This window comes from Drosophila sechellia, chromosome 2L, assembly GCF_004382195.2.
Source record: "Drosophila sechellia strain sech25 chromosome 2L, ASM438219v1, whole genome shotgun sequence".
Lineage (NCBI taxonomy): Eukaryota > Metazoa > Arthropoda > Insecta > Diptera > Drosophilidae > Drosophila > Drosophila sechellia.
The window spans coordinates 825,838-840,423 of NC_045949.1; positions in this window are offsets into that span (position 1 = coordinate 825,838).

The window sequence follows — 14,586 nt, forward strand, 5'->3', positions numbered from 1 at the left end:
TTGTTTTTTTTCAAAATTTAGTTCATCACCTTTGATAGCATTTTAAAGAGGGCGATGATGGATCTATTCAGACCGGAAGTGTACAAAATTCAGTGCTGCCCCTTAACCCCTTGTTGGCCGCCGTCCAGAATCCTTTATTTAAAAATGCAACAAGCAACGCTGAAACTTTTTGTTTCTGATTCGCAGCACAAGTCGATAGAAGCAAACAAAAAGCGTTTGCAGGCGAAAAAAATGGATGTGGAAAAGGGAAAAACTGCCAGCCAAAAATGCCAAACAAATTGATTGGAATCGAAAACGAAACGCAAACGAAAACGATTCGAGTGATTGACTGGCTGGCTGACTGACTGACTGCCTGATGGATCAACGGACGAATGAACGGACGGACGGACGGACAAAATATGATGGCTTATGGAGGTGATGGCCGAGCTGAAATGTAACCGAAAAACGGAGACTTTGATTGCCCACGTTCGGCGCTCACCTTCAATTTGGGGCTGGAAAAACATTTTAGCCCGGAATTTAATTTGATTGCCCGGCTCATGAGCGTGCCAATGAATAAGCGGACAAACGAATGGATGCCACTCGCCATTCATTTTTTGACGAATGCAATTACGCAACGGGCTGCAATGCAAATTTGTGCAGTGCCTCCAATTGTTGTTACCCTGCTCACTCGTCGAAAATGCATTTGGCATTATTTGCTGGCCGTCGCCCGGAGGAGACTTCCGCCGCCATTCAATTCAAATATCGCCTCGCATAGAACTCAATCGAATCGAATCGAATCGAGTCCAATGGATTCGAGGCGAGGCGAGGAGATTCGAGCTGAATCGCATCGAATTGAATGCACGGACGTCTCATCCGCACCGCCCTCACCTCTTCCGCTCCTCGGACACACTTCCGGTGCACTGAAAACAATTTCATACATATGATATAAGCAAATAACCTGCAGGACAGCAGGGCTTTAGAATCAAGAATTCATGGAATTGCAGACCCCAGCACAAGTCTTTTCTCGCCGTGTAGGCTTCGCAATGACAACGGAGGCGATGGCAAGCCCGCAGCTCACAATGCAACTCATGAAATCGACGAATCGACAACTCGACGTGTTTATTCACTGCATTTCCTGTTGATATTCAACAAATGTCAGCCGCACCTCCACGGCCCCACTGGTTCTCCGAGTCTCTGGAGGAAGCAGGAAGCGCATTTGCAGTGCTTTGGCAGGACATCCCGGAGCTGCGCATTGATTTTTGCACTCATTGTTGCCACACCAAAGTGCAGATTCTGCGAAACCACGACTTCCAAAGGTGTAGAACATGAAACTGAGAAACACCCAGCGGATCGAAAGAAACTTTCTTACTTAGCTGGTCGAAAAAAGAACAGCTTTCTATTTGTTTGGGCCGAAAACTCATTTGTTTGGGTATTTATCTTACAATTAAACCAATCAACTGCACCGAGTGCTATCCAAATGTTGTTTTAAATCAAATAAGGAAGTGTACAGCCCGAGCTCCCCAAGTACCGAGCATAATTATTGACTCAGCCAGGAAGGAGCAGAGCCAGCCACTTTCTCCTCCCTTCACCACCCAAGGCCATTTCCATTGCTTTCGAAGGAGAATTTAATTTTCATAAATATTTCGCATTCCTCGCAGTCGCAGATTTAAGCTGCTGTTGCAGTTGTCGTCATCGCATCGCATCGCCATCGCCATCGCCTTGCTTTGTGTGTGGTTGGTTTCCCTCCGGTTCTCGGCACTCGGTTCCTTTGGATTCGGAACACCCGGCTTTTCCGCACAAACATGTGCCGCCCCTCAGGCGCTGCCACGCCCACTGCAGCAGCGGCAAGTGCGTCAATACGGAAAAAAAGGCTGGGGAGCACGTGGCAGGGCGGGGTGAGTATGAGTGGGCGGGACATAAAAAATTTAAACTAAAAATGTTTTATGCATGGGCAAACCACAACAAAGCGCGTAAATGTCATTTCCTTTTGACTAAAGGATACTTTGAAATTGAAATAGTGGTATTTTTTACACACCCACACAGAGCTGCACTCTCGCTGGGGGCAGGAACTGCAGGACCAGCAGGTTCCCTCCATCCAGGGACAGGAGTCCCGCCGTCCAGCTGTCCAGCTGGCGGCAAAAACGTCAGCAATGCCTTTGTAATAGTTGGAGCTGCTTCCCCCAATTGAGTTGCTGTTTCTGTTTGGCCGGCTGCATTGTGCGGCCATCGAGCGATTTGAGTGGTCTGCTCATGTGAGCAGCCATCAATGGGTATGGGTTAGGGCAAGTGGTTCGTTTTGGGCCGGGGCAAGTGCTTTTTCGGGCGAGGACACACCGAAACAAGTGGCGAGCTGGATAACAAGCAGCAGCAAAGGCTATCTATTTATACATAACCAAATTGTGTTCGACACTCAGCTGCCAGATAAGCTGAGCAATTTGTGTTAGTATCATTTCGATGTTGACAGGTAATACGGCAGCTTATCAATGCAAATATATACGCTTTTCTCTCTGTGTAAAGGCATTAGAAATACGCCTCAATAACACTCCAAGTGGCGAGAGCCAGTGAAACTATTGCACAAACAGTATACTTTGCGGCTAATTACGCCTGACAAATGGGGGCGGAATGATGCCACGCCTTCGTGCTAACACTGTTTTTCACACCACTGAACAGTGTTGACTAAAAGTGGCTGGCTTTTCCATTTCAGGGATTATGGGCGGGGATTTGGCGGCTTAGAAGCGGGCTTCTACTGCACACTTACAGGCAAGATGTTGGATTTGCATATATTAAAATAAGTAAAATATAGTACAATCAACAAATTCGAGCTCTGCATTGGGATATCCCAAAAGTTGTGCTAATTGATTGCAAAATCACACACACAGGTGTCAAAAAGGATGCAACGCTGTGTTCTGAAGCAAAGCACTTGGGAATTCTGCGTGTAATAGTTATCAGAGTTCAAAGAGCATTCAAACGCTTAGTACTAAGCCACGACCTTTCACTAAGTCTTCGTCCTCGTAGCCATCGTGCCATCGACCACTGTGCCTGTGAGCTTCGAAAGTGGAGGAGGTGGAAGTGGAGCATTGTGCCTGTGACAACGAGCGACTAAACATCACAATTGAGTGCAAATCGGGCGGGGAACGGGGTCTGAATGCATTTTCCGACTGGCTGCGCAGCACTGGCAGGAAAACAGGGGGAAGACTTGTCGCTGGCAGGACGAGGAGTGCCAATTATCGGCATTTTGCATTTGGAATTTGTGGCCAAGGCAGTCGGGCCAGGAATTATTATGCCGAAAAAGTTTCGAGACAGAACTCTGGCATGGGCACTCGGTTGGATTTGGTTCTCGCACTTGGCCTGCCTCACATCCTTCGCTCCATAAGCCCTCGAAGGCTCCTTGTGAAATATTCATGCGTGTGGCGACAATTATGCCAAGTCCTGACCTGAGCAAAGAGGGCAAATGCCACGGGTAATGCAAATGCAACACAAGAGCTGCAAATTCAAAGGCAACACAGCATTGTTTCTACTTTCTACTTTCTGCACTTGTAAAAATACTATACTCTAGTATGTGAAGTTATTTGTTTATCAAGGGGATGTTACCAAACCCTTGGTTTCCAATTCTAGAAAGTAGAAAATAAGATTTCATTAATACTGTTTCTATTCCTAGGTCACAGATGCTGTGACCCAACTGCCGGGCGAAAGTGCACCCGGGCCCATTAACATTTTAATGGGTCATTATTTGTCTCTGTGCATCTGCATCTGTCGGCGTTTTCGGGAGTTTCGTGGCTTTCGGGATGGGTAATTTGCGGTTGGCCTTATAAAATGGAGCGACCACAACACGCACATAAAAACAGGCACACAGAGACAGAAATCAACCATTCGCCGCAGGCGGCGCGCGAAGAAGGCTGGAAAGATGAGGAAAAGCGCGGAAAAGCGGGAGAAGCGGGAAAAGCGAGGAAAAGTTTTACGAGCCTCGCAATGAGCGGACAAAAGTTTGCTTTACGACAATTATGGCGACCAAGGAGGGGCGGGGTCGCAGCGGAGTGCGTTTTGGGGACGACAAAGTTCAATTACGGTCAACAAATTGTTTCGCAATTTGAAAACACATTTTCATAGTTTCTTCTGGCCGGCAGCCCAGGGAAATGGGGAAAAGCCCCCTCCGCTTTAAAGCCCGCTTACAGCCGCAAAGTATGCAATGAAAGAGCACGCACAAGATTTTAATCGTGATTTGCGCATATTGCGTAAAATTGAATTTTGAAGTAACAGAAAAGTTGCCTCCAGAGTCTTAAGTGGGGCGTTTGGAGCCGAGGGGCACGGGGCGTGGCAAGCCAGAAAATTTCTCAATTCAAGTCTTCAAATGAGTGAAAGCACAGTGGTGATAGCAAGGCAAATTTGACTGCAAATTTGAGTGCATACTAAAGTTCGATAATAAAAATGCGAGTTTGGTGATAAAACCAAAGTCGGTATTAATTTATAAAACTCTACTGAAAAATTGGAAATCCTGTACTAAAATGATGCGATTATTCTGATTCATGGCCCCAAAGTCACGATTCCCTCTCGCATCTCCCTGCGAATGCCAGTTGCAGTTGGTCGAGCACTCATGGCACCGATGTGTTTACATGTTGTAGCAGCTGGCAAAATGGAGTCCTTGTCGCATCCTTGCATTCCTCCTCCTCCTCCTCGAAATGGTCCGAACTCAGAATTGCTCGGAGTTAATTGTGGACAGACTGCGGGAATCGAAGGAGAAACAGGAAAAAGGGAAACATTCGAGCTTACATCACTAAATCCTGTCGTGCTGCGGAATAATCTTCAAGTCCCCGCTTTCGAAGCTCCATCCAGGCGCTTCCAAGTGGATGCAACTATTCCTCCGGCTGCCACGATATTCTGTTTCCTTTGCTGTTGTTCCGGCATTATTATTTTTAGCGAACACGTTTTTAATTTCATTTGAAATTCATGAGCTGCATTTGCTCTCGCTCGCCAGGAAAGCCAAGAAACAAGAGGAGTGAAGGACCTTAAAGCTGCAATTGAATTCGCGACGACGTCGCGACGTCAAACAGCTTTATTCCGGTCTGGCGCAGAATTCAATTTGGGGTAGCTCTTTTAATATGCGAAGTCTTAGACATTGTTTTCCATTTCCATCTCCTAAGCGGCTTTCCTCGACCTTCAGGTGCTCCAGGCTGTGTTTTCCGTCGTTGCTTTCCGCTATTGCCCAGCCGAATGGCTGTTTTAATTTAAAATTCATAAGCAGCAGTTAATGAAAAACACTTGAAGTCATCACGGGCCCGGAAAAAAGCGGCGACACATGTGTGACGGGCCCACAACTTCTGGCGATATTGCGTTGTAACGTATATAATAAAATGTCAAATATGCTTGACGCAATTTAACCGCAGCCCCGAAACCCCAGCCACCCACTTCGCCACTCGACGACGTTGGAGGACCCTCGGGTTATCAGGTAGAAGGAGGTGGGTGGCGGGGTCGAGGACCAGCACCGGGACAGGAACGACTACAATATCGCTGAATGGGACTGCGACAACGTCGTCGATGTGGCCGACGTGGCAGGTAAAACGGCAATTCCCGTCTTCAGTTACCCATTTCAGCTGCCCGGGAAACGGAGCCCTTCACTCTCTATATACTCTATGCCCCTGAAGGTATACCCATGCATGCAACAAGTGGGAGCGCTTTAAGTACTGCCACATGATTTAAAAATATATTTATTCCGAACGAGGTTTCTCTTTTTTATGGCACAGCCTTGTAATCTTCGATTAGTCTAACCCAACTATTCCAAGTTATCATTCAAGGGAATCGAGCTAGGAGTTCGTTACTATAACAGGTATCGCCATATCCTTCCTTGCTTGGCATCGCTTTCGGTGTTATTGTTATTAGCATAAACTGGTACGTGAGCGTGGAGCAGGCTGAAGGCCAATCTTAAAGAGCCGCACTAAGCCAATCAAAGCCGTAGAGGGCGGGAGGTGCGGGGGAAAACACGGCTGGCAAGTCAAGCTATCGATTTTCCGGCAGCACATTTTTCACCTTCCAATCGAAGACAAAGGCGATGCACGCCATTTGTTGCGGCCGCAATGAGATATTGCCCAGATATCTGGGCTAGAGGACATTGCATGCTGGAAGTGGAGGAACCGAAGGAGGACGAAGGATGGGGGCAGAGATGTGGAAGGGAGGAGCAGACCTTGTCCCTCCGGCCATTCAGTCAGCCAGCCAAGCAGGAAAACAGTCAATAAAAGTCCACTTACATTTCTGCAGACATCTCAATTATTTTCCTTTCTCTCACACACACGAAAATGTAAAGGGGCTCGCAGGGGAGGAATCCGGAATCCTTCACCCGGTGGAGAACTTTGAAGGCCTCTACGAGTCCGATTTTTGCACCTGTACGTCTTGTCTGGCTTTGACACCTACATTTTCACCAGCGACGATAATTCAAATTAAATTTCGAAATTGGCGTGGAGTGGGCGGCAAATCATAAATATTTCACAGATTCCTTGGGGAGCTCATAATTTGAGGTGGCAAAGGATAAGACTCCACTTATAATTGATTAATTAACGGCAGGCGGCAGAAATCAGGGGAAAATTACAACGAGCGTTTAGTAGAAAATTACATTAATTCATAATGCGACCCCAAAGCTGGGATAAAGTGCGCTTAAAACCTATTTATCTATTGATTTCGAGCCATAGCATACTTTAAACTCTATAATCACATTCCTTGTGTGTTTTATTATTTAATTGGAAACATTCGGGGCTGGCGTGGAAATTGGACTGTGATGTGATTAGCGATAGGAATTCATAATAGGAATATAAATGAAAAAGTGCTTAGTGCATTTAAGCCAGACGTGACTGGTTGCCCGACTGGTAAACGCTCGAAAAATCAAACATTGCGATAAAATGGATTAATGAATCGAGGAGCCCTCGAGGCGAAGTGGGACAGGCAGCCGGGAGTGGGCCAAATGGATCACCGAGGAGCTCCAATTAAGCAAAGGAAAACGGACAAACATTACGGCGAAATCGCTTTATTTCTGAAGTTGTTCGAAAACACTCGAAATGAACAAACCCATTTGAGCAACTTAAGATGATTACGGTCCGTTTTGAGACGGCAACACGACAATGCCAAACAATTCATTTGGCGAGCGGATTTCTTCCGCTCCGCCGGGAATAAAGCCGCCGGGTAGCGCGATGGCGAATCCCGTCAAGCTGGCATAATCTGCGCTCCGCTTGCTTATTTGCATAAAATAATTGAAAGGCGAAATTTAAAAGAATCAACAAAGGCGCCAAAGCCGCGCAAACTGGGGAAAACAGAGGAAACCAAGGGAAAAACGCACTCGAGAAAATCCCCAGAAAAAGGAGCCCGCCGAAACGAGAACCCGCGAACAAAGGGGCACGGTCAAGTGAGCCGGACTGCACCTTCGAGTGCACTAATTACGCCGGAGGCCAGGCCTGGTCTACACTGGGAGACAAATAGTTAGTTAATACGATACGATGTACATTAAATGAAGATTTGCCTTATAAAGCCATATAGCACATTTTGTCGACTGATACTATCCCCAATAGAATACGCAACCCAAGCTCAATCATCTCCATCTTAATTATCAGCGTGATAAGATGGATCTCTGGGTGCGTCAACTTCCTCCGGTTCGGTTTCTGTTTTTGTGCCTGGTTAATTGGGCTCGCACCGCGAGAACTTTGTTTGCTCCCAATGGGAATCTCGATTGTTGCCTTCTGCTGATTGATTAATTGCGCGGCAGGATGGGGAAATCCTGGCGGGGATGCCCATGCCCCCCAAGTGTCGTGGCAAATCATTCACTTATTCAATTTGCCAACGATGCGAACTCGATTCGATTATATGGCCCCTGTGACTGCGATTCCGATTGCAATTCTGCCGTGCAATTAGTTGCAAAGAGGCACTTTGGATGCGCGGGTTGGAAGCGCTGGGGGAAACTCGATTGCCGATGCCATCTTCGACGACCAATTGAATGGAATTAAATCCAGCACACTCGGCCAATAATAATAACCCGACTACACGTGTCCATCCAACGCTCGTTACGTCCATCGATGCTCATAATTGAGTTAACTCGGCTGCTCATTCGTCCTGGTGGGCGGTGCAATCACTGCACCATCACCACCCCCGCCCTGCTCCCTCCATGGTGTCGGTTAATTGACAGCGACGTATTTAAATGGAATGCCCGATGATGGACAGCAGATGGAGACGTCGTCGTGGTGGACGAAATGCGATGTTATTGCCACGCGTTAAGCGGCTCCGTCAGCTGGATTTGCCATGTTGGAGCAGTGATGCCATCTTGGACACAAGTCTAGTACGTGGGTACCTTGAACTGAGAACAAATTGTTACTTACTCCTATGCGCCTTCTAAACCCATTTGATTTCCACGTGATTTGTATTTTGCATTTTCCATCATCTGTTTAGTGGGCAACACTGCTGCTGTCTGCTGGTTGCTCCGCAGTTGTCGTTTCATCAGATTAATTGAATCTGCCGCCCAGCAACAACGGCTACGGGAGTGGGATGATATCCGTGGAATCGGGATCGGGAGGTGGATATGGGCTTGGGGTGCAGGTAAATGGGGTGCCAGGTGTTGTCGAGTATTGCTTATCCTGGTCGGTCGGCGGAGCGTGGAGGCGGCGGAAGTCTTTGTAATTTAAATTCCCTGTCGGCTCCTCCGCGGGGAGTCCTCCGCCAAAATAAGCGTCAGGTAAACGACATAACGCATACTTTTTTAATTATGCAAAGAGCCGGAGTCTCCGGGAAACCCGAGAGCAGAAGCAACTGATTGATTGCCGACAAGTCCTGGCTGCTAACGAAACAATTGATGACGACCGAGGCGGTGAAAGTGATGCTGACTGGGCTTACTCCCCTGCTCCTCCACCACCACCACCTCCTCCTCTTCCTCCTGGTACTTTCAGCACCTCAAGCGTAAATCTGACCAAGCCCGCTAATGGCCCCCAATCCGCCGCGTTTCCCAACTCCCCCGCCCAAGGACGCTCCAAAGGAACTATCGATGTCGCGTACTTCTCCTCGAACGACAACAGCAGCCATTAAACTTATTGGAGGACACGCCTCCTCCTTCGCAGCTGCTCTGGAGAATCTTTAAGCCCTCTTAACAAAGGGGGTCTTTAAAATACTTTAACAATGTGTTCGAGGCAAACAGGATTCCCAGGCAGGAAATGGACGGAAGTTCATTTCGAGAAAGCTCCGCCAGCGTATCAACATTTTACAATTTATCTTGGAGAAAAGTTGTTGCTTAATCCCAACTATACTTTGGGAAAAATTTAACAAATTATTTTATGTGCAATTCATTTACTTTTATTTACCTAAACTGTTCATTTGTCGTTGAATATTTAATTTTACTTACCAATTAAATGGTAGTATAAAATCAAGTATTTAAGGAAAACCCAATTAAACTTATATATGTTTTTCAATCGAGTGTGGCAATAGGATTTCATTGGGATTTTCATTTGCAACAATATTGATCTGTCCAATCGCATCTGTCAATCCAAGCTCATGTAGAGTTTTAAACTTCAATTTTCCTCAACTCACTCAACTTTCACGGTGAGTGCTATCGAACGGAATTCGATTTGCCACAAGGACTTCGTCAGCACCTCCCAACCAACCAGGCAACCACCCTCCTATCCGCCTCCCACATTCATTGCCCTTTCCGGCAACTGCTGACAAGTTTCGAATTTCCTGGCGCTCTAATAATAATAACCGGCACTCCATCTCGCCAGGACGAGAAGCAGGAGGAACGTAGGCGATGCACGGCCTGAACCCACTCCATTCCCGGGATTCCCGATTCCCAGAGCTAGACGCGATCTGCCTTGGCTTCCTAAGTCCGCACACATCGCTGCACATTTATTTCCGGCAAATTAGGCCCAGCACGGAACACGCAATCCCACGCCCAATCCCACGTTCCCAGGCAATCCAGATCCCGAGCAGTTTCGCCGTCCTGCAAGCCGCTTTTCGATGCGAACTTGACGTTGCTCATACGCCCCGGCGACCCGGCAGGTCGACCCCGAAAGCCAACCGTTGTCAATGCGAGAACATGAAAATGATAACGGACAATTTATTGAAGCGCTCAGCTATACATACCGACGGTCAGGGATTTCGAGCCGCGCGGTCCCTCAAAAGTGGCCAGAACGAAGTTCCAGAAAATGGCAAAGATACGTCCAGAGAAATGCGAATGCCCACGATTATTATGATTTGTCGATTCCCGGCCACTGCCTCCTGTTCCGTCCTCATATTTTTGCGGTATATCAATGCGAGCTTGTTTATTTATTACATTTCCCATGCACTCAGCGAAAATATTGCAAGATTTTACATTGAAAACTGCGCGAAGTCACTGAATCTGAAATCAAATAAAAGTGTGCGTTTAGCAGTTCAATGCACCTTGAAGAAATGTGATATTTTTGGAAAGCCTTTAAAGTTTTTCCTCTGTAGTAATTTAATCCAAATAACTTTGGGTTTGTTGGCACGAATCCCGGCCAAAATTCATTTCATTATCCACTCACACACACAAGCACTATCCGCAGTCGCAATTGAAATCCCGGCTTTTTCAACTTGACAAATATGCATCGCTCTTGAAAGCGGAGCTGTTTTGCATGTATTTGATTTTCTAGGCAATCTGGAGGGGAGTCCCCCGCCAGTCTGGCCGGGAGATCCCAACCCACCCGCCGGCGGGGTCTTTTGGCAGCCAGCTGCCGGGCGAAGGTCGGAGTTCCCAGGACCCCGACTTCAACAGCTTAGCAGCCCGTGTCAATGGCTCAGTGCGTGAGAATTTGTTGCTGCGCGAGCTTAGAGGGTGGAAATCGGAGACAAGGAAGTACAAGGGCAGGTGACAGGTGGCGGCGCTCACCTGAGCCACATACATCACCGGGAGCCCCCGGTCCACGTTTAGTAGACAGTTTTATTTACGCTGATGGCCATAAATATTTGAATTACAATATAATATTTAAGCCCGAAGCCAGCTCCGTTGATTCAGCAGGGCTAGGGGTGAAAGATTTATGGCTGCCGCAAATCTACGCCAGCCACTTAATGCATTTTAATTTATTAAGCTGTCAATCTGCCGGTGCGGAACAGGCCCACATCCTCATCCGCATCCGCACTCGCATCCGCCTATCCATCCGCCATCCATCCGCACAGGTGTGCCTTAGCACGTGTGGATGGGATTTGGGCAGCGAAGAGTTATGCGATTTCTCCTGGACACGAACGGAATCCAAGTTAACTGCATTACCAGGAGGAGAAGGAGGAGGAGGAGAAGGAGCAGCCACAAGTTGATTTTCAGCGGGGAGAATCAACACAGCAAGCAAATATCCGCACCCCAAATGGATACGTATTGTATCTTATTGATTGAACAAGCTCCAATACCCAGCTGGCCTATGAAGATTGGTTATTCTTTTGATCATAAGTGTAGTATGCCACGCAACAAGTTGCCCATTTTTCTCTCAGTGCAGGCTGGGTGAGTTGAGAGCCCGATGTCGTTGCTTGCCATTCAGTTGTCGCCTGTCATCCGTCAGTCCCGAGTCCGAGACCTCCATGTCGTCGGTCGCTGGAAGTCGTGTGCCAAATGACCAATTTCAATTAGAGATGCGGAGGCAGAACATCGGAGCTTACAAGAAAGCACGCAGCACCCACACGCACAATTCAAGTGTCCTTGGGGACTACACGGAGAACTACTTGCACTCCCATCAACTCACCAAATAAATAAGCAGATAATACTGTTCATAAACACATCTGCGGATGGAGTTGAAAGCGATTTGTTTGAATGGAAAGTTCGGCTAACAAATTATTGCTGCAACTTTAGTTGGCAAGCCTTCGACTTTTTTCGCAGTGCAGCCACACACTCAGCAATCTGCTGGCTGTTTAAATATGAGCAGATTAAAACTTAATTTCAAGTTGACCCAGCCGGGTTTCGTGTTTCCACTTCAAGTTTAATTAATATGTTAAGCCCGTAAAAGCCGCTTCGGTAAACTAACCCCACCAGGCGGTTGTTGCTCCGGTGTTTGTTTTTTGTTCGGCCCTTCCCCAAAAAGGAGAGCTCCCACCGAGAGCTTAGGCAAACAAAAGGTTTGTGAATCGCATTCCATGGAAGATGGGGCGTCTTCAACGATATGGAGGACTTACATGTGTAGCTGGAACTCGGTTTGCATACCAATTGTCTGACGCTACTTTCGACCATTGTACTTGCGTTTCATTTGTGTTAATCCGCAAAATCGGTAGGACTACGGCTGCCATATCCAGATATGTGCAGATACATATACTCAGCCTTGTATATGGCGGTAGCTGTGGATTCATGCATTGTTCTAATGCGTGCTTAAAGCGCATTTCCAGCACGCATGAGTGTCCACAGTTGCGGTCACATGAATAGTGGTCGGCTCCTAACCATCGATTTGCGCGGCAGCTTGTTAGTTCAGAAACTATTAAAAGTCGCCTAACTCAGGCAAGTTCTGCACAATTGATCTACATATGTGTACGAAGCACACGTAGGCGACCTCCACTGTGGATTTGCATGCGAATGCAGCTCCCAAATTCACGAACAAAGCACAAAGCACCACTCGACAAATGCGCTGTAATTCGAGGCGACAAGTTGCAGCGAAAATTGTAAATGCATTTCACGCACTGCGGCTGACGCACTGTCTCCAACAGCCCCACACCCCTCCCGACACTGGTATTCCCTCAGTGGCTCCTCCATTCCTGTCACGCCCGCAAGTGTCGCTGCCAGCCAGGGCCCACTGTTGCACACAGGACGAACAGATCAGAACCAAGTCAACATATCTGCATCCCATCAATATGTGAACAGCGAATAATCAAGGTGGTGATAACACTATCAGTAAATGCTGATAACACACTGATGTACTTATGCTAAGAAAACCACAATATTCGTTCAGAATAGGATCGGTGTTTCTTTCAGTGCAGATGGCGTTGACTTGATTGGATTTTGACCAGAACGCCCTTTGATGGGTTTGACCACTGGCAAAACGGAGCATCAATTAGAGCCAAGTGATTTATCCAATTTGAAGCAGGAGAAACCCTTGACAGGACGACACGCGACTTTCTGATTAGGAAAATAAAACTCGAATAACTTTTCTGCAATCTGACGTCAAAGGATCTGACACGAACGCTCGGAATTGAATATCCAAAACTTTCTACTTTCCTTGAGATACAGTTGAACTTTACTCAAGAACTGATTGCTCTCAGCTATTATGTCACATGGCAATTTAGAGGAATAACTTTTTCAAAGGGTTTCTAGGTAGGTGATATGAGTTTATTAATAAGAAGTCTTTTTTCAGAACTCTAAATTTTCACTAATTAAAGAGAAGACTTTCGGGGAAAGCGTGTCCTCACTTTTGAGCAGGACAAGCGCAAACAGTGTGAGAAATACATAGTTATTTGGATTGGTATAATTCGGAATTCAGAATTCAGAAAAGTATGCAAAACTTTGTCTCAGAATTTAGGCTCATTTGCATACCAGTCGCACCACAAAAAGTCAACATCTCCAAGTTCTTCACACCATGTGCCCGAGAATAAGAATATTAAAATCGCATCTTGCTTGAGGTGTTCGCTTTATAAAGCCATTACCAACTATCCGGAGGACGAAGGCTGGTGGGGATCCTGGGCGGTGGTTTCTGAATAGTCCGCATGTGTCGGCCGGCATTTTAACACTTTAATCATTGAAATGCAAATTCGGAGCCGAGTTTTAGCAAGACATGCGGCAGAGTGGCACATGCATGTTAACACGGCCACCGACCGGCACGCCTCCTGATTCTGCTTCTGTTCCTGGCGGGAACAGCTCAGGATTCTGGCCGGGATTTAGCATATCTCAGACCCGTGCCACACAAAAAGAAAATGTGTATCCATACGGAGGAGATGCTAGTGGCTTTTTCAAATCTCACTTAATGGTGCCTGAAAGTATGCACCAAGTTTTGAAAAACATGCATGTCCCATGGCAGTTTTCCGGGTAACGTATCGAACTTTCCACCTTTTCACATTTATGGGTCGTTATAAGATTGATGTCGAAATGATTTTTCCTGTGCAGGGGGAGCACATTTCGAATTCTGCCTACTCCACAGCTGAGTTCCTTTTCGGACCCGGAAAATAATGGAAATGCCGGACCGGGCGAGCGAATAAATTAACCTGGATCGCATTTATATTCGAAAGTAGTGGCTCGGTGATGCTTAAACCTGAGTTTGCCGAAGAATGCTTCCTTTATTGCACGTAAATAAAGTCATAAAGTCATCATTACAACCGCGCCAACGAGGAGCACACGATAAGGAGCACAAAGGACCAACTTTTGTGACTGCGATAAAAATTCGCAAATGCGCACAAATTACTCAAAACATATTAAAAACTGCGTCCCCGCCTCAACAATTTGCCCAAAACGTTGCACAAATTAAAAACCCTCTGGAAAGAGCGGAGATAAAAGGAAATTCCATTGTGGCAAGTTTCCCGATGTGGCAAACTGCAGTGAAAGCACAACTTTCGGGGAAACTGAAAAGTGGAGTTATTGAGTGTTAGTTGCAAGTTCCTTCGCCGATGCGACATGTGAAAAGTTGTGTAATTCAGTTCGAGAAATACACTCTGAATTTGGCGTTAAAAATGAGTTGC